Below are 27,449 nucleotides of genomic sequence, written 5' to 3'. Positions count from 1 at the left end.
ATGCACATGGGGGACCCAGGTGAGGGGGGGTTCCTGCTGAGCTTAAGCTGGAGGGGGAGTGCACATGGGGGACCCAGGTGAGGGAGGGGGGTCCTGCTGAGCTTAAGCAGGAGGGGGAGCGCACATGGGGGACCCAGGTGAGGGAGGGGGGGTTCCTGCTGAGCTTAAGCTGGAGGGGGAGTGCACATGGGGGACCCAGGTGAGGGAGGGGGGGTTCCTGCTGAGCTTAAGCTGGAGGGGGAGCACACATGGGGGACCCAGTTGAGGGGGGGGTCCGACCCCCCTCCCCGCCACTGTGCCCAATACCCCCTTCCTGCCCTCTACCCCCTTATGCGGCGTATGATACGCTGCAGGTCGGCTAGTACTATTTATTTTTATTGTGTCTATCATGGCCGGATTTCCGCACAGGCCACCTAGGTCGGTTCCTAGGGCGGAAACCTGCCGACAGGAGAGCTGGGGCGGATGTCCCACACCGGCAGCAGATCAGCTGTCTGCTGCCACGCTGTCCTCCAGTCCCCCCTGCATGCTGCACAGCACGGAGCAGAGCGCCCCTCTCCTTCCCTCCTCTATGACAGTGGGGGGCGGGACTGAGAAGAGACAAGCCGGGAGATTTGAGCTCATGAGCTGAGGAGGGAGGAGGAGGAAGAAGCCAGCAGTAGTGGCACTGTGGCAGACGGGTAGGCATTAGGCAACTAGGCATGGAATCAGCTCAGTGAGGATTGAGGAGGGAGAATTGTGTGTGCAGAACTGCAGGCATTCTGCACACTTACCCTACGCTGTTGTGGAGTCCTGAGTGACCAGCTGTCTCCCTCCTCTCCCCCGCAACCTGTGACCTCTGAAGCTGCTATAAAACGGCTACCTGTCGCCCCCCCCTTCCTGTCCTGCTAGCTGGCTTCTAACACTTCCCTTATCTCCCTGCAGCCCAGGCTCTCTTTTCATGTTGTTAATAAGGCAGCATTTTCCTTGTCTTCCTCCCACAGTCATTTCCCTTTCACCTTCACACACAAAGCTATTCATATACTGTATGGGGTATTATTTTTATTATTATAGCCAGTCTGATGTCCTGCTATATTATGTACCATAATCCTATTCTGGTGTACTATGATAATATTATTGTGTGTTTTTATAGCGCAGACATCTTCTACAGAGTGCATAGCCCTTTCACTGACTGTCCTCAAAGAAGCTCACATTCTAAACCCTACTACAGTTATAATCTAATGTTGTACCATATTATTATGTATTTATACAGCATTGACATCTCCTGCAGCACATTACAGAGTAAATAGCCATGTCACTGACTGTCCTCAGAGGAGCTCACAATCTAACCCTACCATAGTCATAGTCTAATGTCCTACCATATTATTATTATGTATTTATATAGCACTGACATCTCCTGCAGCACATTACAGAGTACATAGTCATGTCACTGACTGTCCTCAGAGGAGCTCACACTCTAACCCTACCATAGTCATAGTCTAATGTCCTACCATATTATTATTATGTATTTATATAGCACTGACATCTCCTGCAGCACTTTACAGAGTACATAGTCATGTCACTGACTGTCCTCAGAGGAGCTCACAATCTAACCCTACCATAGTCATAGTCTAATGTCCTACCATATTATTATTATGTATTTATATAGCACTGACATCTCCTGCAGCACATTACAGAGTACATAGTCATGTCACTGACTGTCCTCAGAGGAGCTCAATAGTTATAGTCTAATGTCTACCATATTATTATTATGTATTTATATAGCACTGATACCTTCTGCAGCACATTACAGAGAACATAGTCAATGTCCTCAGTCAATTGAATTACCCTAATCTTGTGATCAGAATCTCTAACCTGACTACACTGGGCTTTATTTATACTTACCTGGGGCTTCCTTTAACCCCATGAGCACTGTGGCCTCCTTCGCCGTCCTCATTGCCCCCTCCGTTCTAGCGCTATGACTCCCAGTAATCCCCTGCGATGCGCGTGACCCTGCAATGCTCTTGTCCTCGGGAGGATCCTGTGCAGAATGCTCCTGGCCGTGGTAGCGCAAGGAGGGGTGTACATGCTGCTGAGCTGCGCTTGCGCAGAAGAGCACTGCCAGCCGGATATCCAGGATCCATACTGCATAAATTGAGGGGCTGAAGAGGACGGCAAGGGAGGCTACACAGTGCTTATGGGGCTGAAGGAAGTCCCAGGTAAGTATAAATAAAGCCCAGTGTACCATCTCAACGCCACTTTAATTTTAACCTTTTTTCCATAATCCTATTCTCCAATGTCTAGCCTCACCCTAAATTTCCAAAAGCCCTAGCCGTTAATCTCCACTAACCACTTTTTTATTTTGTAAATACCTAACCCTAATATCCTATGTCCAAAAACCCTAAATCCTAATCCCGCTGTTGTCACGGGGCGGCTGAAGGTAGTGGGCCTTGGGCGGTAAAAAGTACAAATCCGGCCCTGGTGTCTATAGTGCCATTCTTACACTGTTTATGGCAGAGGCTTCAAACTTGCTACAGTCAGTCATTGGGTAACTGGGGTTCAAATTCACTAAAGGGGCGGGGCCACATACAGCCAATCAGATTTCCTTGGTGAATAAACTGCTTCCATTCACACATTTTTGATGCCAGGAACCTGAAAGCTCACAAACTTGGTCATTGAGTGACTGTGTGTCACGGTTACACAAAGTGGGCGGAGCCAAAACAACTTTCACCAGGAAAATATAAACTGCAGCCATTCTTACACTGTTAATGGGAGTTTTCTCAAACTTTGCACAAGTGGTCACTGACTGACTGAGATTAATATTCAGGAAAATGGGTGGAGTCTACAACAGCCATTCAAAATTCACATGTTGATTTTCAAGGGAAATATTTAAATTGCTGCCATTCTTACACTGTTAATAGCAGCTGCCTCAAACCTGGTACAGTTGGTCACTGGGTGATTAGGGTTCAAATTCAGAAATGGGCGGAGCCACAAACAGCCAATTAGATTTGTTTAATTTCAATGGGATTATACAAATTATTGATACCAAGGACTCCAAAGCTCATAAACTTTGTAATTGAGTGACTGTATGTCAAGGTTAGAAAAAGTGGGTGACGCCAACAACTACATTTTTTACATGGGAAATTATAAACTGCAACCACTCTTACACTGTTAATGTTAACTTGACACAGTTGACCACTAGGTGACTGGGATTAATATTCAGAAATGTGGGTGGAGCCTACAACAGCCAATCAAAATTCACCTTTGATTTTCAAGGGGAATATTTACATTGCTACAATTCTTACACTGTTAATGGCAGAGGCCTCAAACCTGATACAGCCAGTCATTGGGTGACTGGGGTTCAAATTCACTAAAGGGGGCAGAGCCGCAAACAGCAAAGCCAATTTCTTTGCTAGATAAACTGCTTCCATTCCATTTACAAAAACTGGGTGGAGTCAAAAACAAATTTCCCTGCGAAAATATAAACTTCAGCCCTTATTCACTGTTAATGGCAGGGTTCTCAAACTTTGCACAGTTGGTCACTGGGTGACTAGGATTAATATTCAGAAAAGTAGATGGAGCCTAAAAAAGCCAATCAGAATTTCCCTGTTGATTTTCAAGGGGAATATTTAAAGAGTAACTGTTAGCCCCCAAATTGAAATTTAAAACACTATTGCAATGTTTTATTTATTATATAAGTGAGCCAAAAAGCCAATGTACAAGTTAAAAATCAATCTAATTTTGTTACTATCTAACCTTTTCCCCCAGCTCCGGACGCAAGCCGCATATCAGATACTGTAGCATGCAGAGCATGCCTATGCAGGGCCGAGCCTGGGCGGGTGCTGCGGGTGCAAGGCACCCAGGCGCCTGCCTCTGAGAGGCGCCGCCCGGCCGCCGCTCTCCCCCTGTGGCCGCCGCTCGCTCGCTCCCTCCCTCCCTCTAGCCGCCGGCGCCGCGTCAGACCTCGATCAGGCGGGCGGGCGCGCGCTAGGACCTAGCACGCCGCACTGATATGCGGAAGTGACATCACTTCCGCATATAGAGCGGGTGCGCCTGGCGCCTTCTTACTGGTCGGGTCGCCCGCTGATTGAGGTCTGAAGCTGCTGCAAGGTGAGGAGGGAGCGGCGGCGGCAGAGGCAGCAGCGGCGGGAGGGGAGGATTGGGTGCGCTCCTGTCACTACCTAAACGGGGACCCTATACCCCCTGGCTACCTATCCTGGGCACATATTACCCCCTGGCTACCTATCCTGGGCACATATTACCCCCTGGCTACCTATCCTGGGCACATATTACCCCCTGGCTACCTATCCTGGGCACATATTACCCTCTGGCTACCTATCCTGGGCACATATTACCCCCTGGCTACCTATCCTGGGCACATATTACCCCCTGGCTACCTATCCTGGGTACATATTACCCCCTGGCTACCTATCCTGGGCACATATTACCCCCTGGCTACCTATCCTGGGCACATATTACCCTCTGGCTACCTATCCTGGGCACATATTACCCCCTGGCTACCTATCCTGGGCACATATTACCCTCTGGCTACCTATCCTGGGCACATATTACCCCCTGGCTACCTATCCTGGGCACATATTACCCCCTGGCTACCTATCCTGGGCACATATTACCCCCTGGCTACCTATCCTGGGCACATAATACCCCCTGGCTACCTATCCTGGGCACATAATACCCCCTGGCTACCTATCCTGGGCATATATACCCCCTGGCTACCTATCCTGGGCACATATACCCCCTGGCTACCTATCCTGGGCACATATACCCCCTGGCTACCTATCCTGGGCACATATACCCCCTGGCTACCTATCCTGGGCACATATACCCCCTGGCTACCTATCCTGGGCACATATACCCCCTGGCTACCTATCCTGGGCACATATACCCCCTGGCTACCTATCCTGGGCACATATACCCCCTGGCTACCTATCCTGGGCACATATACCCCCTGGCTACCTATCCTGGGCACATATACCCCCTGGCTACCTATCCCAGGCACATATACCCCCTGGCTACCTATCCCGGGCACATATACCCCCTGGCTACCTATCCCGGGCACATATACCCCCTGGCTACCTATCCCGGGCACATATACCCCCTGGCTACATATCCTGGGGACACTGGCTGTTTGTCATTATGTGCATTTGCTGGTGAAAAGCAGTCTCTTGTTATGTGAATTTGCTGGTGAAAAGCAGTCTCTTGTTATGTGCATTTGCTGGTGAAAAGCAGTCTCTTGTTATGTGCATTTGCTGGTGAAAAGCAGTCTCTTGTTATGTGCATTTGCTGGTGAAAAGCAGTCTCTTGTTATGTGCATTTGCTGGTGAAAAGCAGTCTCTTGTTATGTGCATTTGCTGGTGAAAAACAGTCTCTTGTTATGTGCATTTGCTGGTGAAAAGCAGTCTCTTGTTATGTGCATTTGCTGGTGAAAAGCAGTCTCTTGTTATGTGCATTTGCTGGTGAAAAGCAGTCTCTTGTTATGTGCATTTACATGGGGAAAAGCAGTCTCTCGTTATGTGCATTTACATGGGGAAAAGCAGTCTCTCGTTATGTGCATTTACATGGGGAAAAGCAGTCTCTCGTTATGTGCATTTACATGGGGAAAAGCAGTCTCTCGTTATGTGCATTTACATGGGGAAAAGCTGTCTCTTATGTGCATTTAGTGGGGAATTTTTGTCAGTAAAAATAATCTTTTGTCAGTAAATTTTTAGGTATTTGTCAGTAAAAAATAACGTGAAAGGTTGGCAACACTGGCAGGCTGTGTGGCGCAACGGGAAAGATACAGGCAGCCCACCTTGGGCTTGGCAGGGGGGAGGAGCCGATGTCAGCGAGCGAGAGTAGGGTGGCCGCAGGCAGCCATAAATACGCAGTGTGTGACTGCGTCGCACTCGCAGAGCCTCTCAGCCTGAGTCAGTCCAGAGACTAGCAGACTGTCACTCGCAGGAAGCCAAAGCCAGCCAGGAGCAAGCCCATGGAAGAGGGGTAGGAATGGGGTATCACATGCATGCGTAAAGAGGTGGAAGGTGTGGGTGTGATTAGGAAGGACATGGGTGTGGTTATGTGGTTGGGCGTGGTTAATTTAACCACTCCCATAGGCGCCAGAGAAAATCTTGCACCCAGGTGCCAGGCACCCCAGGCTCACCCCTGTGCCTATGTCTGGCCGACCCCCCTCTCCCCCCCAGGACCAGGTGCCAATATATTCTCCCCACCGCAGCTGACCGCTCTGACACGGAGAGAGCGGCAGCACTTCCAGAGCAGCACCGCAGAGCAGCCAGCACCGTGCATCTCTCTCACATGTGATTCTCTCACATGTGACTCGGCGGCGGCTGCTCTGCGGTGCTGCTCTGGAAGTGCTGCCGCTCTCTCCGTGTCAGAGCGGTCAGCTGCGGTGGGGAGAATATATTGGCACCTGGTCCTGGGGGGGAGAGGGGGGTCGGCCAGACATAGGCATGCTCTGCATGCTACAGTATCTGATATGCGGCTTGCGTCCGGAGCTGGGGGAAAAGGTTAGATAGTAACAAAATTAGATTGATTTTTAACTTGTACATTGGCTTTTTGGCTCACTTATATAATAAATAAAACATTGCAATAGTGTTTTAAATTTCAATTTGGGGGCTAACAGTTACTCTTTAAATTGCCGCAATTCTTGCACTGTTAATGACACAAGCCTCAAACCTGGTACAGTTGGTCTTTGGGTCACTGGGGTTCAAATTCAGAAAAGGGGATGGAGCCACAAACAGCCAATTAGATGTGTTTCATTTCACTGGGAAAATACAAATTATTGATGCCAAGGACCCCAAAGCTCACAAACTTGGTCATTGAGTGTTTGTGTGTTAGGGTTAGAAAAAGTGGGCAGAGCCAGCAGCAGCCAAATACATTTCCGGGTAATGCTGGGTCATCAGCTAGTATAAGAACATAAAAGCAACACTTTTGGTTTTGCTCCCATTTTGCATGAGCTGAATTCAAAGATCTGAAACATTTTCTACATACACAATAGACCAGGGGTCCCCAAACGGTCGAGGGCCGGGTCAACATGCTTCAGACTGCTGGGGGGCCGGAGTATACACAAAATGATGTAGAAGTCTTTGCGGGACTGTAACGATTGCGGAATCATCTCCGTGGTCAACGCACCAGACGTGCGCTGACAGGGCGGATTTCCTCCACAAGCGTATAAATTTGCAGGAACCCAGCAGTGGGTGCAATGCACCTGCAGAGGGAAATTCCTGTCGGCAGGTGGAGCTGTGGAGTGCAGAGGAACAGCTCCTCTGCCCTACCACACACGCCAGACAGGAATTGTACGAAGGGAAGAACCGTAATCGCAAGAGAAGCGATTGAGAGTGAGCACAGAGACAGATTGTGTGTGTGTGCATAAAACTAGTCGCCAACCCGCGACTGTGCACACACCACAGCAGGTATGAAGTAGGAACGCGATCGCCAGACGTGACACAAGGCTACAGCAAGGCGGAGCACGAGAGTAGAAAGGCACAGCAAAACATACAATGAGGAGATACGGAAAATAACAAACGCTAGCTAACCGCGAACACCGCACTCATTCGCAACAGTGCACACGGTTATGCGCGGTCTCCACGTGATAAGCACAATAGAGACAAGCACGCCTAACTAACCATCGACAGACAAACATGAAACAGAGGACGCGAACGCTTGCTTAACGGTTACCTCACCGAGCCTCCAGCAAGCGTCCATAGCAGACAAGACAGACACACGAAAACAGGGACAAGCGAGAGATAGGATCCACAGCACTAGCGAAAGTGGCTAGCGCGATCCAGGTACAGAGTAGCAGAACAGAAGGATCCACAGCACTAGCGAAAAGTGGCTAGCGCGATCCCAGGAGACAGAACAGAAGGATCCACAGCGCTAGCGAAAAGTGGCTAGCGCGATCCCAGGAGACAGAACAGAAGGATCCACAGCGCTAGCGAAAAGTGGCTAGCACGATCCCAGGAGACAGAACAGAAGGATCCACAACACTAGCGAAAAGTGGCTAGCGCGATCCCAGGAGACAGAACAGAAGAGATAGCTGGTAGCATCCGCTGGGACAGGACAACAGCAACAGTCGACCACCGCTGGGACAGGACAACAGCAACAGAACAAACAAACAGATAAACAATCCTAACTGCACTTAGGGAATCTGCCTAGCACAGTTTCCAGGAATTACTCTAAGCTGATCTTCAAACAAAGAGCATGGCTGACACTCTCCAGAGTGTTTCACAGGAAGACTCCTTATGACCAGCCAAGCATTGTGGGAAAGACATAGTACTTATAGTACACGCCTCCAATGAATGTGGCCAGGCAATTTGCATGACAACGTATGCAAATTCCTCTGCAAGCACAAGCTGCAAAACTGACAGAAGCTCTTCTTTCCAGAGTCCTGCAGCATGCAAACCTACACAATGGTCAAAAAGCTGCCTGCCTGCACAGGCAGCTGAGCAAATCATCACAGGGACAGACAGTGAAGCAACCTGCCAGGTGACAACCTGCAGTCCAATTGGACAACAGTGTCACCTGATGTGGAATTTGATTGGAAACCAGCGAATTACTGCTTTCTGGCTTCATTCTATATGCAGACCCTCAATATTTCAAGATGTAGCTGATCTATAATACATTTGTAGCATCTATAATACATTTTGTGTGTGGGGGGGCCGGTAAAAAAGCCTCAGGGGGCCACATTTGGCCCTCGGGCCTTAGTTTGAGGAGCACTGCAATAGACCCATTACTCTCAAATATTGTTCACAAATCTGTCTAAGGTGGCCACACACCATACCATTTTTAAAATGTCTTTTCAATTCAAGAATTGCAATAAATTTTTCTGACTGATAACCGTCTGTAACATTTCAAATGTGTAACCAATGTACCACACATGCGTGTGGTCAATTTTTACCCAATTATGAAAAAAATTATTGAAAACTCTGAGAAAATTGGTTGGAAGTATAAATAAGGAAATTGAAATTCTACCACGCACCATTCAATTTTCATAAAAATTTATCAGAAAAATCCAGCACTCCCGATACAATAAATCTGGTCGGATTTCTCGCTCGAATAGAAAAAATGCTTTTCAATTTTTCGGAAAATCCGATCTTTTTTATTCAATTGCTCTAAAATCAGATAATTTTATTGTATCGTGTGTGGCCACCTTTAAGCTAACCATACATCTAGCGATGATGGACAGATTTGACCAAGAGACAAATCCTTCTTTAATCAAATCTGATAAGAGGAAGATCTGTCACCTGCCCATTAGGGATGCTCGTTCGGATTTCGCGGAAATACAATTTCCGCATTTCTGATTGGAAATTGCATTTCGGCATCGGAATTCGGAAATCGGTAATAAAAGTGCGGTAGGCAGATTTTCACGGAAATTGCAGAAATTTTCGCAGACTTTAACATTGATTTTTTTCAGCACAAGGTACTTAAAAAAAACTTGTACTTTCTGAGAAAATCAATGTTAAAGTTGGCGGAATTGTCAAATGCAGAAATCCGCATTATCGATATGTGGTATGGCCCTGATTTTAGAGATTGATTGCAAAGCCCCCATAGGTGCTAGAAACACCACATTTTCAGGGTATGTTAAGGAGGGGCATGGGAACAAAAGGAAAAAAAATGTTTAAAAAAGACCTTAATATTAAAATTAATATTAACCACTTTAGGATCTCTGGTACGCATATCTACGCCCCTTTAAACTTCATGTGCGGATCAGGGGGGTAGGTATGCGTATTTCCACCTTACCGTCGCGTTCACGATCTGCCCAGTTAGTTGGTCAATCCACCCTCACAGCCCCTTCCATCTGTGATCGGGATGTGAGAATCTTTTATTCTCAATGCGCTACCAAATGTTCTGTTTTGCAATACACGCGCGCCACGTAGTTGGCTAGTAACGTAGCCGCGTGTATGACGTCTGAGGACAAACGTTGCATCTCACTTGGCAACCATGTGGCGTGTGTGGAGAGTGGAGTGCACCCGAAGCCTGTTGGGACAAGTGGAGGTGGCGGAAAAGTAATGTATAACATGGGCACCGGGTGGGGGGACACTTAACATTAAGGGGGACAGCACCAGGGGACTCGTCGGGTTCATCGATTGTCTTAAAGTTGTATGTTACTAGAGCCACTCACCCGATCGACCAAGTTTGCCCAACATCTTTTTGCATTGGCGATCGACAATGTGACAAAATTTGGGACTGAAATTGGTCGCATTGCCGGTCGGGCATGCACTTGGCGGCACCAAATCGCCTGATGTGTGGCTACCTTAAATCTGTATTAGTGAGTACTTCTTTGCCAAGATAATACATCCCACCTCATGGGTGTGGCCAGGCCTGGATTTACATCACAGGAGCCTATAGGCACAGATGTTTTGGCACCCTAGACTTCACCCTCCATGAACCTACAAACCCTGCCAAACCGCACCGCAACTGTACTGGCTGGCCCAGCTGTCTCTTCTCCCTTACTTTCCTTGCCTGTCATAGGCAGCTACAGGTGTCTCTTAGCATTAGGTAGCCAGAACTATCCTCACTATTAAGTAACCAGAGGTGCCCCAAACTGAAGGATCTCATCAGTGGAATGCCTACAGCCAGGTGAGTAACCTCTCATTTACACTCTACCTGGGAGTCTGCATAGGGAAGGAGGAGGGGGGGCACTTGGGGAGGGGAGTGAACCGCCTTTCCATCCTCAGGCGCCTGTAGGCATATGCCTACAGTGCCTTATGGTAAATCCAGCCCTGGGTGTGGCATATCAAGGTGCTGATTAGACAGCATGAATATTGAACAGGTGTGCCTTTAGACTGGCCAAAATAACAGGCCACTCTGAAATGTGCAATTTGATCACACGGCACAATGCCACAAAGGTCGCAATGTTTGGGGGAGCGTGCAATTGGCATGCTGACTGCAGGAATGTCTGCCAGAGGTGTTTCCCGTGACATGAATGTTCATTCTGCTACCATAAGCCATCTCCAAAGGCGTTTTAAGAGAATTTGGCTGTACATAAAACTGGCTTCACAACCACAGACCACTGGTAACCACAACAACAGTGGAGACAATGGGCTTGATTCACTAAAGCGTACCACAGCAGTTACCACGCGATCTGCCGCTCGCGAAGGTTTGCACGCGTAAAGGGTTACTCTGTGTGATAAACGAAGGTTTGCGCACGTGATCGCGCGCAAACCCCACGCATCTCGCACTCCCATGCACGACTGCAGGACTTCACTAGAGCTGCCCCCATTCTGTGGAACTCTCTCCCACTGCCCATCAGGCTCACTCCCACCTTCAACACCTTCAAAAAAGCACTCAAAACTCACTTCTTCAAGGAGGCCTACATTAACTCAACACTGCCCTAATCCTTTCTGCCAAGAACTTCTTGCTGCACCCCCTCCTTTTGTGTCACCAACCCCTCCCTCTAGATTGTAAGCCTTTGGCAGGGCCCTCTCCCCTTGTGTATCATACTTGACTGTGTGCACCTTACCCAGAATTTGGAACTTTTTACCACTACCACTCCAGTGTATGATCTGGCATTGTACTACTGTCTGCATTGTGTTGTGGGAAGCAGTAGATTTGGGCGCATGAGACAAGTGGACAAAAAGGGCGCCCCATTCACTTCCATTATAAATATCGTTTAATGGGCGCCGAACAGGGAAAAAAAGGCGCCGGAGATTATTAACGTTTTAACAAAGGCGCCCAGAGATTTTTAAGGATTTATAACTATGTTTGTGATGATTTAACTTTACAAAATGAGCCCGTGACGAATAACGTTTATGAAGATACTAAATCACTATTTCTAAAACATTTCTAAAACATTATTATCCACCCAAAAAAATTATTTACATTTTTTTATTTACATTTTTTATTTATTAATGTCTGTAAAACATTATTATCCATAGGGGTCTTAGGTTTAGGCACCACCAGGGGGGGTCTTAGGTTTAGGCACCAACAGGGGGGTCTTAGGTTTAGGCACCAACTGGGGGGTCTTAGGTTTAGGCACCAACAGGGGGGTCTTAGGTTTAGGCACCAACAGGGGGGTCTTAGGTTTAGGCACCAACAGGGGGGTCTTAGGTTTAGGCACCAACTGGGGGGTCTTAGGTTTAGGCACCAACTGGGGGGTCTTAGGTTTAGGCACCAACTGGGGGGTCTTAGGTTTAGGCACCAACAGGGGGGTCTTAAGTTTAGGCACCAACAGGGGGGTCTTAGGTTTAGGCACCAACAGGGGGGTCTTAGGTTTAGGCACCAACAGGGGGTCTAGGGGTTAGGGATAGGTACAGGGAGGGTTTTTAATAAACGTAAATATAAGTTTTACTTTACAAACAGGGAAGATTAACGTTTTAAGAATTGCCGATCTCATACACATTATTTAGTGATTTATAAATTCTTAAAACACTATTTGTAAACGAAATTCTACACAATATTTCTGTAAACGATATTTCCATTTAACGTTTATACCACGCGCCCTTTTTTCCCGACGCCCTTTTCGTATGTACGCGTGTTGTGTATCTTTTTGCTATTACCTGTATTGTTGTATCTATTGTCTATTACCTGTATTGTTCTGTCACCCCTGTTATCATTGTCTGTAACCTTATTTATTGTACAGCGCTGCGTAATATGTTGGCGCTATATAAATCTAATAAATAATAATAATAATAATAATTTACACAGGATAATAATCCTTTATACACGCAAACCTTCACGCAGATTTATTGAATCAAGCCCAATCTATTTGACTTATTCTTTATAGGATGTGTAAAGGCAGTGGCGTAGCTAAGGAGCTGTGGGCCCCGATGCGAGTATTATATTGGGGCCCCCAAGCACTCTATACATAACAATTGATACGGCGCACCAGAATCTGCCAATGGCCACTACAGTGTCAGAGGTGCAAGAAGGGGATGGGGAACAGTTTGTTAATGATTATTACTACTATTCAAAGTATCTATAGAAGTTATTATTTTGAGCACAGGACCAATAGAGAGCTAATACTGAAGTTGAGGGAGGGCCCTTTCGGGGCCCCTCTGGCCCAAGGGCCCCGATGAGGTTGCAACCTCTGCAACCCCTATTGCTACGCCCCTGTGTAAAGGCATAGCACCATATGGTCATTTTTTAATGTTTGCAATAGTTACAGCTACTTGTAGCTACAGCTACTTGCCAGCTCTTTTTTTTCCCATAAACTGCACCCAAAAATACCGGTCAGGCGGTCACATGACACCACGGAATCCTCACAACTCATTCATTCCTGATGATCACGTTCCGCTAGTCACTAGTAATCCCCCCTATTAACAAGTAGGGCTCTCAATCCTCTGTTGGCAGAGCACGCCTTCACATCCACTCTGATGTAATGTAAAGACAAGAAGGAGGAATAACGCTGGGCTCACAGGTTTTTAATCTAAAAGTTGAGCTATCGACCAGAACCCATTACAGCTGCAAGCAAAAAAAAACAACATAAATTTTGCAGGACAAAAAAACTTTCAGTGGGATCTCAGGCAAAGGAGAAGATTTGTCCAGCCAGAGTTGCATATCAGAGTACAGAGTATTTTTTTCTCTGAAAGCAATTAATGCGGAATATAACCCTGCATTTCAACTTTGCTCTAAAACATTATTTACAGCATATTATATGCAACCAGCATTTTTTTTTACTAGACCAGCATTGAAAGGGTTACATAGAGTTTTAAAATTCCTGGAGATTTCTGCAGACGCATCCGAAGCTGAAATAGATACATTTTGTTTACATAAATGTATCTAAGTGTTGAATGTGACTCACTCTCTCTGACTGAGTTGGAGGACAGCCAAAGTGTGTAACATTCAACACTTAGATACATTTATGTAAACAAAATGTATCTATTTCAGCTTCGGATGTCTGCAGAAATCTCCAGGAACTTTAAAACTCTGTGTAACCCTTCCAATGCTGGTCTAGTAAAAAAAAAAAATGCTGGTTGCATATAATATGCTGTAAATAATGTTTTAGAGCAAAGTTGAAATGCAGGGTTATATTCCGCTTTAAAGTATGAAAAGCTGTGGTGTCACAGACAATTACAAATGTTTATAACAAGTTACATTTCCTCTGCTCTCTTCAGACACTTCAGTCAGAGACACAGGACACAGCAGCTGCAGCTGCTGAGAGCTTACTCTTACACACACACATACAGGGTTAACAGATGAAGTGTGAGGGGAATTCCCCCTCTCCTCGTGGTTCATTCTGCTGTCAGTTTTGGTGTCAGTAAAGTGTGAAAGTATTTTGATAGCAGTAAACAAAGAGGTTTTCAGTGAAATAAATACACCAGTACTTAGCAGCATTTCCAAACAATTCCTATCTCAATTGAAAAAAAAAATGTTAATGGATAATGTTCCTTTAATGCATCAGCTTGTTAATTGTTCAGAGCCACAATAATCCAAAATGCATACAGGCTGTTCGAACTGGTTGTCCCTCATCAGTGCAGGTTATGGATTATTGTGGCTCTATGGGGTAGGACTTGCAACACGCAGAGTTCTGGAGGTGTGGCTAGCTTTCAGGGACACCAAAGGGATGATTTTCATATTCAGCAGCGATGCATCGTGGAAGACATCATATGCTCTTTCCAGTCTGAATAAGGGCATTTACCTTCTGTTTTAGGAAGGCAAATTTCTGTTTTGCATAGCATTTTGCTAAGAGGGCTTTTTGGTCCTTTTTAGCCCCTTACACACTCCTAAGTGTTCTTGTTTTGAAACAAGTCTTAAAAGTAGAAGAGGAAAACGTAAGCCTGATACACACTTTTAATTATGATTGGCCAATCACTGACCAATTTTACCACCTCCATGCAGTATGAGGATTTACCTACATGATCTGCTCATAGCAGTCAAAATCTGTTGACCCTCAAACTACATGGAGGTGGTAATATTGGTAATTGATTCACCAATCATAATTGAAAGCGTGTACCAGGCTTTAAAGAACAATCAAGGTGACATGTGACATGATGAGACAGACATGGGTATGTACAGTGCCTAGCACACAAATAACTAGGCTGTGTTCCTGTTTTTCTTTCTCTGCCTGAAAGAGTTAAATATCAGGTGTGCAAGTGACAGTTTCTGTCCGGGTTGGGACTGGGCCGGACTATAGCATAATCCTCAATGAAAAGTACTTAACGAACACAGTGAATCCGGCGCCACCATAGGCTGTAATAGGAATTACGGCTATAGCAGCGCACAGGGAGTAACTTCAGCTCCGTCAGAAGACGAAGCTGAAGTTACTTTTAAAACACAATAATTTGGCTTCCAGCAATCGCTGGAAGCCAAATTATTTCTTTCCCCTCCATCCATGGCGGCCTGGCGGGGGAATAGTATTTAACGCGGCCGGGAACCTGTGCAGCAGCAGGATCAGCCATATACCGGCTCTATCCTGTGCCCTAGTCTCCCACGTCGATACCTCTCAAACGTGTAATTAAAGCCACAAAATACTTTTCTGTCAGTAAATGGCTTATGAGAGCAGGAAAGAGATAAAAAGGGTTTATAATTCATAGATTTGAGCTCTGGCATACTTCATGAAGGTGTCATTGAGCAGAGACGTTTTGAGCAGAGACAATGGCCTTAATTCACTAAGATCATGCTGGAGATAATAAGGCAAGAGAAAACTTGCCACCACACAGTGAGAGAGTTATTTTATCTCTTCATTCCTTACGTTACCTCCTCTGTAGTTAAGTTACCTCCTCTGTAGTTAAGTTACCTCCTCTTGTAGTTAAAGGTACCCTTAAGCCCCCCCCCCCCCCAAAAAAGAGTTTTACTCACCTGGGGCTTCCAATAGCCCCCTGCAGCTGTCCGGTGCCCTCGCAGCCTCGCCCCAATCCTCCTGTCCCCGCCGGCGACCATTTCCGGTTTCGCCGTCAGGACCCGACAGGCTGGGAACGCGAGTGATTTTTCGCGTTCCCAGCCACAATAGCTCCCCCTATGCTGCTATAGCAGCATAGAGGGAGTTACCCAGAAGTGCTGTCGCGCGTCTCGCTGACGCGTGCGACACAAGTGGAAACGGGCCCTAAGAGAGGGATACGGAGGTTGCCATATTTATTTCCATTTAAGCAATACCAGTTGCCTGGCAGACCCTGAACAAGCATGCAGCAGATCAGGTGCTTCTGACATTATTGTCAGATCTGACAAGATTAGCTGCATGCTTGTTTCTGGTGTGATTCAGATACTACTGCAGCCAAATGGACCAGCAGGACAGCCAGGCAACTAATATTGTTAAAAACAAACACTAGAGTCTGAAAAGACAAGCACTAATGGTATATACAAGGCGGGGTACACCCTGTTAGTAATTCTAAAAGTTTAGCACAATGTCCACAATTGTAGTGTAGAATCAATAGTGAACTCCCTAGGTAGGGCAAAACAAACTACTAAATATGTATCAATGTGGGGGTCCTGGCTGATCCCCCCCACCTAGCATAAGGGTGGGGTGTAGCTAGCTACCCCACAGGAGGTAGTTGGTAAGTTCACTGGGCAGCAGGTGAGGATATAGGGGGCAACTACCTCTGGCAAACGGTATGCCAGAAAACTGGCAGCCAGGGTAGAGCCCAAAGTACTACCCCACTAACGCTAACCCCAGGTGGGGATGAGGTATCAAGGAATATTAACAACCGTGCATAGTGCTATACAGACTAAAGCCTTAACCTCCTTGCCGGTTATCCCGAGCTCAGCTTGGGGTAACCTGCCGTGGAGGATTCCTCAGGCCCTGCTGGGCCGATTTGCATAATTTTTTTTTTGTTACACGCAGCTAGCACTTTGCTAGCTGCGTGTAACTTACGATCGCCGCCGTTCCGCGCCAATTCGCCGCAACCCGCCGCATCAGAGGGTGCCCCCCCCCCCGAGACCCGTGCGCTGCCTGGCCAATCAGTGCCAGGCAGCGTCGAGGGGTGGTTCGGGACTCCCTCTGACGTCACGACGTCGATGACGTCTGTAACGTCATCGTGCCCGTCACCATGGCGACGGGGGAAGCCCTCATGGAAATCCCGTTCAGAACGGGATTTCCGGATGGGCATATGCGCCGGCGGCGATCGGCGCATACAGGGGGATGCCGCAGGGAGGGGGGAAGCATGTAGCTAGCGCCAGGCTAGATACATGCTAAAAAAAAAAAAATTGCAAAAAAACACCCTCCCTGCCGTGCGCAGCAAATTTTTATAACGGCAGGGAGGTTAATATGAACATATTTCACCCTAACAGGCTTCTTCAGAAGGTGCTGTACAATATATTACAATGCTCTATATGCATCAATATTTACAAATAATTCCCCCAACATCATCCCCCACAGCTAAGTCATAGCTGAGAACGCCAGGTCAGGCGTGTGTTTAAATATCTACTGAGACAGGATGTGGGTGGTGGCCGGAGGGCGGAGACCAAGATCCGCCTCCTCTGGGCAAAAGATGCCGTTTGGCACGTATATGATAAGTACAATGTATCCATAGTCCCCAGTGTAATATTGTTTAAATGCAAATAAAATGGCAGCCTCCATATTCTACTCACTGCAGTTGTCCTTTAAATGAAACCTGAGATAAACATACTGCAGTATTTATACTTACCTGGGGCTTCCTCCAGCCATTTGCGGTCCTTGGGCTCCCTTGCTGTCCTTTCTGGCCACTCAGCTGGGAGTGTTCTGTGGACAGGAGAGGACAGCGAGGGAGCCCAAAGACCACATGGGGCTGGAGGAAGCCTCAGATAACTATAAATACTGCAGTATCTACCATCTCAGACAGGTACACTTCAAGCCTTGTATACACCCTTAATGTTTATTGGCCAATGATTTGACCACTTCTATGTAGTATGAGGCCCCTTTCACACTGGGGTGGTGCAGTGAGGCATTTTACAGCAGCCAACCGCTAGAGCAGGCATGGGCAAACTTGGCCCTCCAGCTGTTGAGGAACTACAAGTCCCACATTGCAGGAGTCTGACAGCCACAGTCATGACTCATAAAGGCAAATGCATTGTGGGATTTGTAGTTCCTTAACAGCTGGAGGGCCGAGTTTGCCCATGCCTGCGCTAAAGCAATGTTAGTCTATGAGGTCTTCCATACCGACGCAGTGCAGCGCGATGCAACGGACGTGGCATTTTTGCGGCATCCGTCGTGAGTCACCTGCGGCGACGTGTGGTGGAGCAGAAGCGCACATGATCACTTCGGCCACAGGAAGTGAGAGTCACTTCCTGCTTGGCCGGCTGCCAGATGGGGATTACCGCTAATTTATACTTACCTAAGATGGTTCCCTATCACTAATGTATACTTATCCGGGGCTCCCTCCAGCACCATGACTCCCTCGCCGTCCTCTTCCGCCCCTCCGTTCTGGCAGTATGACTCCCGGTAAACCCCTCATTTGCTGCCAATCGAGGGCTTCTGCGCATGTGCAGCTCGGCGACACACGCACGCCCCAGCCGCGCATGTGCAGAAGACCGTGACTGCCCGGATTACCAGGGGTGGTAGTGGCTGAACGGAGGGCTCTAAGAGGACGTGAGGGACTCAGTGCTGCTCATGGTGCTGTAGGAAGCCCCAGGTAAATATAAAGTGTCCCTTCAGTGTCTCTTTAAAGAGATCCAGAGACGGAGATGATACTAAATTTATACATACCTGGGGCTTCCTCCAGCCCCATCAGCCTGGATCGCTCTCACGCCGCCGTCCTCCGCTGCCTCTGTCTGCCAGTACCGGGTCCCGTAATTTTGGCCAGTCAAGCCAGTCGATGCAAGCGAAGTGCGATCCCTCCATACTGTGCAGGCGCATGCGTACAGAGCCAGAGGGAGCCCCTGCACATGCGTACAACTGGTCACGTCCAGCGGAAGTGACGGGACCTGGTACCGGCGGATAGAGGCAGCAGAGGACGGCGGCGTGGGAGCGATCCAGGCTGATGGGGCTGGAGGAAGCCCCAGGTATGTATAAATTTAGTATCATCTTCGTCTCTGGATCTCTTTAAAGAGACAGTGAAGCGGAAAAAAATGATGATATAATGAATTGGTTGTGTAGTACGGATGATTACTAGAACATTAGTAGCAAAGAAAATATTCTCATATATTTATTTTCAGTTATATAGTGTTTTTTTATAACATTGCACCATTCTCCAACATTTGCAGTTTGCACACTACTCAGCATTCTAAATGATTTTTCAGAGCAGCCCAGTGAACTTTTGACCTGTTCTCTTCTTTTTCTCTGCAGAGAAAAAAAAGATACAGTGACTGGCAGTTGAGATAACAAGCTTCAGGAGACAGAGCTCTCTGTGACATAGCTCAATGGCTCTTTTGCATAGATAACAACTGGAGTTTCTTAACTCTTCCTGTACTGGAAACAATATTAGACTTATGTCTCTGCTCCTAATGTTTTATTTCTTAGCTGTACTATACATACAAATCATTATGTCATAACTAAAGAGGAGCTGTAGTGAAAATAATTTTTTTAAATATTCATTTGTAAATTAGTCAGTGGTTGCCCATTGTAAAATCTCTCTAAGCGCTAATTTATATTCTAAAATCTATCACAGGTGGCAACATTTTAAGTCCTTTCATGTGATCTCTGCGGAATGTTTGTTCAGTGAGAGTTTTGAAGCCAGTAGAAAATATACCTGGTCTTTCAGAATGTTATGGGAGGAGAATTTCGCATAGCTAAGCAGCCTAGGCAAAGCAATACTGAGAGCGCAGGGCTACACACCAATATACAGCAATTTATAGATATAGAGAGTGTTTCTGATGCTGCAAATGGGAAAATTATCGTAAAAAGTGACTATCCTAAATAATTTACTGCATTTTACTATATGTCACTACGGGGTCTTTTTAAATCAAACCTGAACTGAAAACTAAAAGTCAAAATAAACATACACAGGTCATACTTACCTCCTGTGTAGTCTACTCGTCAATCTCTTTCTCCTCTACTGCATCCAGTTTGTATCGTGTTCCTTTAAGAGGTTTTTCTCTGATGGAGTGGGTGTGAGTTTTCTCCCTCCCCTCTCCTTCAGCTATAAAGTCCCCGCCTCTTTTAGAATGTGTATGACTATGATTAAGGGCAGACTTTGAGCCCGATACGCGTTAGTCTTTTTGTGGCCTTTTCTGTGTAATTTTTTGTGGCTTTTTTTAATAAAGTACATCAGCTTTTACCACTTCACTGAGACTGCGGATCCTCCTTCGTTTGATCCAGTTTGTCCACTGTGATCAAGGGAATTCTCCATTTTGAAAATGGCCATTACGCTATAACAGCTTCCTGGTCAGCACACTGTTAAACTGTATATATCGCCCACTTGAGCAGTAGGGAAACATGGACATTACCTTGCTCCTCAGTTGTCCTTTCAGTTATGACTGGCGTAGTGGTTAGCGCTCTCACCTTGCAACGCTGGGTACCCGGTTCGTATCCCAGCAAGGTCAACATCTGCAAAGAGTTTGTATGTTCTCCCGTGTCTGTGTGGGTTTCCTCTGGGTACTCCGGTTTCCTCCGAAAAACATACAGCTAAGTTAATTGGCTTCCCCCTAAATTGGCCCTAGACTACAATACATACACTGCACAATACATACATAGACATAGGACTATGGTAGCGATTAGATCGTGAGCCCCTCAGAGGGACAGTTAGTGACAAGACAATACACTCTGTACAGCGCTGCGGAAGATGTCGGCGCTATATAAATGCTAAATAATAATAATAATAATATAACTGACAGCAACTGATATATTTCAGTTCTAACAAAATCTCGTCAGAACTGGAAGGATTTGTTGTAAGAAGAACATGGTGAGCTTCTGAGAGGAACTGACAGAGAGGTAAGTATGTAATATTCATTGCAGGTACATCATGTGTTTATTTTAAATCAGTTTACTCAGTTCAGGTTCCTTTTCTTTCTTTTGAACTGCAGTATTTTGCCGAGCATCAGCTGAGAGAAAAAATTCATCTGGCCTTCTTCAGCCATTCCAGAAATAATTTTACCACTAATCCAAGAGGCTTCGTCAGGTGAAAGGAGTTATATGAATTAAGTGGAAATAAATTAGTTTATGTCCTTATAGATAATTCAGTCACCCCGGGGGCTCTAAGCCTAGGCTGAGGCTGAGTTAAAAAAATGTTTTTGCTTTAAACACATTTATGATTTTTAACTTCTTATTAAATGTCTTTAATGATTTTTCCTGTAGAGGTAACAGCAATTCACTAAGATCATGCTGGAGAGATAATAAGGCAAGAGAAAACCTACCACCACACATCGATCGGTATGTTCAGTGTTAATTCACTAAAGAAGCTTGCCTTATTAAAGGATACCCGAAGTGACATGTGACATGATGAGATAGACATGTGTATGTACAGTGCCTAGCACACAAATAACTATGCTGTGTTCCTTTTTTTCTTTCTCTGCCTGAAAGAGTTAAATATCAGGTATGCAAGTGGCGGTTCCTGTCTGAGTCAGGACTGGATCAGACTACAGTGTGACCCTCACTGATAAGAAATTCCAACTATAAAACACTTTCCTATCAGAAAATAGCTTCTGAGAGCAGGAAAGGGATAAAAAGGGTCAATAGATCATAGATTTTAGTTCTGGCATACTTCAATGAATGTGTCATTGAGCAAAAACAATAAAACAGTTAAAGCTTAAAAAGTAGATTTAAACATAAAATAAAACTGTGGAATATCTTAAAAGGTCATTTTTAGGAGAAGGAAGATAGATACAATCATTTATTTCATTAGTTTATTTTCGCTTCGGGTGTCCTTTAAAGTGTAGAGATAAGTTTTCACAGTGAGAGAGTTATCTTATCACTTCAGTCCTTATGCTAGGTACACACTATACAATTTTTTGGGAAGATTTACCGCCCAGATCGATTATTTCCAACATGTCCGATCTGAATTTCGATCAATTTTTCAATTTTTTAAATAATTTTTTTAAATCATTTTTTGATCGATTTTCATAGAGCTGCATAAAAATCATTAAAAAACGATCGCAATGCAATAAAAAAAAAAACGATCGGAAAATCGAAATTCAGATCGGACATGTTGGAAATAATCGAGTCTGGCAGGTAAATCTGCCAGAAATTTGTATGGTGGGTAGCTAGCATCAGGTTACCTCCTCAGTAGTTATTTTCACATGCAGTTAATTAACAGCCTGTCTTTAACTTTAGAATTCTGTAGTTATTTTAAGGATTGAAATGTTAACTTTAGAGATCTCTCCTTAACTTAAAGAGACACTGAAGCGAAAAAAAAACTATGATATTATGATTTGTATGTGTAGTACAGCTAAGAAATAAAACATTACGATCAGATACATCAGTCTAATTGTTTCCAGTACAAGAAGAGTTAAGAAACTCCAGTTGTTATCTCTATGCAAAAAAGCCATAAACTCTACAACTTTCAAAGTTGTGGAGAGGGCTGTTTTCTGACTTTTATTATCTCAACTGTTAGTTAACTATTTACTTTTTCTCTGCCAGAGGAGAGGTCATTAGTTCACAGACTGCTCTGAAGGAATCATTTTGAATGCTGAGTGTTGTGTAATCTGCACATATTATAGAATGATGCAATGTTAGAAAAAAACACTGTATACCTGAAAATAAAAATATGGGAATATTTTCTTTGCTGCTAATTTTCTAGTAATTATTCATAGTACACAACCAATTCACTATATCATATTTTTTTTTTTCCGCTTCAGTGTCTCTTTAAAGACAGAAGAATTAAGTTTACTACATGCCTTATCACCATGGTGATAACACTACAAACAGCTCAGAAATGTTATTAAAGTGGAGCTGTCAGCCATACTATCTCACAAAAAAACCCACATACATAAGTAGATAAATACTTGCTCTACTTACATAACATATGTATTGCACTGTCCACGTTTTGATTTTAGTGATTTTTCTACAGTAAAAAAAAAAAAAGAGAAAATCCTTCTTAGCATTTCCCGTGTTAGTTGTGGCTGTTTTGAAGTCAATCCTGATGTAATTTCCTCCCTTACTCTACTCCGTCTGATTGTGTATGCATTTCCGCTCTCCACTATAGAAAGTGCATTGTTTCAGCATGAGAAATATTGGTCAATCAGAGAGGAACAGAGGTGTGTGTGTGTGTGTGTGGGGGGGGGGGGGGGGGACAGGAGGGAAAGAGGCTTCATAAGTCTGAGGGGAAGTAGAAAAGCAAAAAAGGACAACCCAGCATGCCCTGCAACTTCCTTTTTCTGTACCAAATTTTGAGTGTACCAAATAAGAGTCAGTTAAACTGGGGAATGAACATTTATCAACAAGAAAAGTAAGGTCTGCTCTACTGTACAAGTACATACGGCTTACACCTGCACAGCAGAGTGGACCCGATCAGGCTCGGCTATTTCCGCCGGAGCCCGAGTGGAAAGACACTACTCAGGGGCTTAGCAATAGCTATAGCAGCTGCTATGGGGCCCTGGAGCATAGGGGGCCCAGGTGGTACTTAAAGTGGATCCGAGATAAACTTTTACTCATTGCATAATTGTGCCCCTTAAAGGGACTCCGAGCTCTGAAAAATAAGGAAAGTTGTACTCACCAGGGGCTTTTTCCAGCCCAGTGCTGGTCGGGAGGTCGGGCTGCTTCTTCCGCATATGACGCGGATTACGTCACACGCCGGCCGCCTCGCGTCATCACGGCGGCCGGCGTGAAAGTACTGCGCATGCACGCTTTGTTCGCGCATGCGCAGTACTTTCACGCCGGCCGCCGTGATGACGCAAGGCGGCCGGCGTGTGACGTAATCCGCGTCATATGCGGAAGAAGCAGCCCGACACTCGGGAGAGTGTCGCCCGGGCTGCGGCCTGCCAGCCATTCCGGAGTGGGGAGAAGGAGAGGAGCCAGGACGCCGGCGTGGGACCTCCCGACCAGCACTGGGCTGGAAAAAGCCCCTGGTGAGTACAACTTTCCTTTTTTTTCAGCGCTCGGAGTCCCTTTAAAGATTCTCTCTTAAAGGGACTCTGAGCTGTACTTAAAATCGGAATTTGGACTTACCTGGGGCTTCTTCCAGCCACCCCGTAGCTTATGAGGTCCCCCGGCATCTTTCTGGCCTCTTTGGTCCCGCTGTCTGGTCCAGTAATCCGGTGACATTCAAGCAAGTCGCCCATGCGCGTTCCCGAAGCGTCATCATGCAGTCAGCCTCCTGCGCATGCACGGTACAGTATTAAAAGAATCACGTATGCGCAGGAGGCTGACGGTGCCTGGCATGATGACATGGTGGGCGCCAGTGGCGGCTCCAGGAAATTTTTTTAGGGGGTGCTATGCAGGTGCTGGACCAATTTCCGGGGGAGCTGACGACCTGCGGCGCGCGAAGCGCGCCGCGCCAAAAATGGGTGTGGCCACAACCTGCGGCGCGCGAAGCGCGCCGCGGCGAAAAAATGGGCGTGGTCATGACCGGATGAGGGCGGGGCTAACTGTAATTTAAAGTGAACCCAGGGTGAGAGTGATATGGTGGCTGCCATATTTATTTCCTTTTAAACAATACTAGTTGCCTGGCAGCCCTGCTGATCTATTTGGCTGTAGTAGTGAACTGAATTACACCAGAAACAAGCCATGCAGCTAATCTTGTCAGTTCTGACAATATTGTCAGAAACCCCTGACCTGCTGCATGCTTGTTCAGGGTCTATGGTTGAAAGAATAAGAGGCAGAGGACCAGCACGGCAGCCAGGCAACTGGTATTGCTTAAAGGGAGATAAATATGGCAGCCTCAATATTATTCTCACCTCGGGTTCCCTTTAAAAGTGCAACGCAAAGACAGAGGGCCCAAGTTTTGGTGACCCTTTTCCCAGAAAATTCACATAATTGTGCAGGTTTTCTCAAGAAAATACACGTAATGTGAGCAGATTTTAACAAAAAACACGTCCAATGACCCCAATATGCACAATCGTTATCAGATATGGCCCCAATATGCACAATCGTTATCAGATATGGCCCCAATATGCACAATCGTTATCAGATATGGCCCCAATATGCACAATCGTTATCAGATATAGCCCCAATATGCACAATCGGTAGCAGATATGACCCCAATATGCACAATCGTTAGCAGATATGACCCCAATATGCACAATCGTTATCAGATATGGCCCCAATATGCACAATCGTTATCAGATATGGTCCCAATATGCACAATCGGTAGCAGATATGGTCCCAATATGCACAATCGGTAGCAGATATGGTCCCAATATGCACAATCGGTGGCAGATATGGTCCCAATATGCACAATCGGTGGCAGATATGGTCCCAATATGCACAATCGGTGGCAGATATGGTCCCAATATGCACAATCGGTGGCAGATATGGTCCCAATATGCACAATCGGTGGCAGATATGGTCCCAATATGCACAATCGGTGGCAGATATGGTCCCAATATGCACAATCGGTGGCAGATATGGTCCCAATATGCACAATCGGTGGCAGATATGGTCCCAATATGCACAATCGGTGGCAGATATGGTCCCAATATGCACAATCGGTGGCAGATATGGTCCCAATATGCACAATCGGTGGCAGATATGGTCCCAATATGCACAATCGGTAGCAGATATGGCCCCAATATGCACAATCGGTAGCAGATATGACCCCAATATGCACAATCGGTAGCAGATATGACCCCAATATGCACAATCGGTAGCAGATATGACCCCAATATGCACAATCGGTAGCAGATATGACCCCAATATGCACAATCGGTAGCAGATATGACCCCAATATGCACAATCGGTAGCAGATATGACCCCAATATGCACAATCGGTAGCAGATATGACCCCAATATGCACAATCGGTAGCAGATATGACCCCAATATGCACAATCGGTAGCAGAAATGACCCCAATATGCACAATCGGTAGCAGAAATGACCCCAATATGCACAATCGGTAGCAGAAATGACCCCAATATGCACAATCGGTAGCAGAAATGACCCCAACATGCACAATCGGTAGCAGATATCGCCCCAATATGCACAATCCGTAGCAGATATGACCCCAATATGCACAATCCGTAGCAGATATGACCCCAATATGCACAATCCGTGGCAGATATGACCCCAATATGCACAATCCGTGGCAGATATGACCCCAATATGCACAATCCGTGGCAGATATGACCCCAATATGCACAATCCGTGGCAGATATGACCCCAATATGCACAATCCGTAGCAGATATGACCCCAATATGCACAATCCGCATCACCTGAAAAAGAAAAGAAAAACCCATTTACTCACCTACAGCCAGAAGACCTTCTTTCCCGACCTCCCGTCCCGAGTCCCGACCTCATTGTGGCGCGCAGCGCCCGCGCGCCCACGATCCTCTTCCTTCCCGACGTCACGACGAGACTTCCTGCCTGCATGCAGAGAGCAGGGCTACGGGAAAATGGCCGCCCGAAGTCTGCAGAACAGGGCTCCGGGCGGCCATCTTACCGTAGCCCTGCCTGCTGCTCCGTGCTGCCGGTGTGTGAACTGACTTGGCGTCTTTTAGACGCCTGAAGTCAGTTCACTCCAGGGGGTGCTTTGGGGGTGCTTGGACAATTCTAGGGGGTGCTCGAGCACCCCCAAGCACCCCCCTGGCGCCGCCACTGGTGGGCGCGCTTCGGGAACGCGCATGGGCGACTTGCTTGGAAGTCGCCAGACTACCGGGACAGACAGTGGGACCCCGGAAGAGGCCACGAAATCTTGCAGGCTAGGGGGGCTGGTGGAAGCCCTAGGTAAATCCAAATTCCGATTTTGAGTACAGCTCAGGGTCCTTTAATGATAAAAAAAAGGAGGTGGCCCGCCATCAACACGCTCTTCTCTGCAGAGAAGTATTAGCCTCCTCCGCACCCCAGGTGCAGCATAAAGGCAGATGACACCTGCACTAAGAAAAAGCAGTCATGTATACCTATTGTTTAATCTATGTGAAAATGACTCAGGTATTTACACCTTGCAGCTCTTCAGCCTGTTTGTCTCCTGCAGAGCTCTATAAAGGGAAGCGTTCCACAAACATAATCTGCGGAGAAACATTAGGTGTCTCTGGGGAACCTTCCTGGAAAATCACTCTATATAGAGAGGGCTGGCAAGACAGCCGAGGAGATTGCTGCTCTATATTTGGATGTTCTTTTAGCCACATAGCTCAAGGTTACAGAGAAGCCAGCCCACCGTGGGCTTTTAGAGGCTCGGATATCACAATCTGGCGGGGTGGGCTGGGACTTGTAGTTTTCTTAGGCGACAGCTTGATTTCTGAAAGGTCTGGAGGCAACTGCTGCATTTCGACTTTAAAGCGGTATTTTCACCATAAAAATCAAATTTCAACAGCAACTGGTCTGAGTGTATTAAGTGATAAAGATGCTAATCCTGCATTCAAAACTTGCAAAAACTTTTTCTGCTGTTATGGTTTGGAGTTATCACATACTTTAGGAGCACTGGCCCTAAAGGGCATTGCCATTGCCATTCAGTTGCATGCTGGGGGTTCTTTTTATCTATAATATATTCCTCATCTTCCCTTTATTTCCCTGCCTAGCTTCTTATCTGCTCACTTGTGTTTACAAGCAAGGCTGAGGTGACTCAGAGATTGGAGGATAA

At 46.2% G+C, this 27,449-nt stretch overlaps 1 protein-coding gene across 1 annotated transcript in view; it reads right to left on the bottom strand.

Annotated features, from left to right (window-relative positions):
- LOC137519460 (E3 ubiquitin/ISG15 ligase TRIM25-like) overlaps nucleotides 1–26,206 on the bottom strand; it is a 286,783-nt gene extending 260,577 nt beyond the window's left edge. The window contains exon 1 of the mRNA XM_068238414.1: nucleotides 26,118–26,206. The gene's annotated coding sequence lies outside the window, so the exon portion shown is untranslated. The remainder of the gene's footprint in view (nucleotides 1–26,117) is intronic.
- Nucleotides 26,207–27,449: the final 1,243 nt, after the last annotated feature.

The sequence above is a fragment of the Hyperolius riggenbachi genome, chromosome 5 (assembly GCF_040937935.1).
Source record: "Hyperolius riggenbachi isolate aHypRig1 chromosome 5, aHypRig1.pri, whole genome shotgun sequence".
Classification (NCBI taxonomy): domain Eukaryota; kingdom Metazoa; phylum Chordata; class Amphibia; order Anura; family Hyperoliidae; genus Hyperolius; species Hyperolius riggenbachi.
Note: the sequence above shows the minus strand (reverse complement) of the source record. Positions and strands in the feature narration are given on the sequence as shown.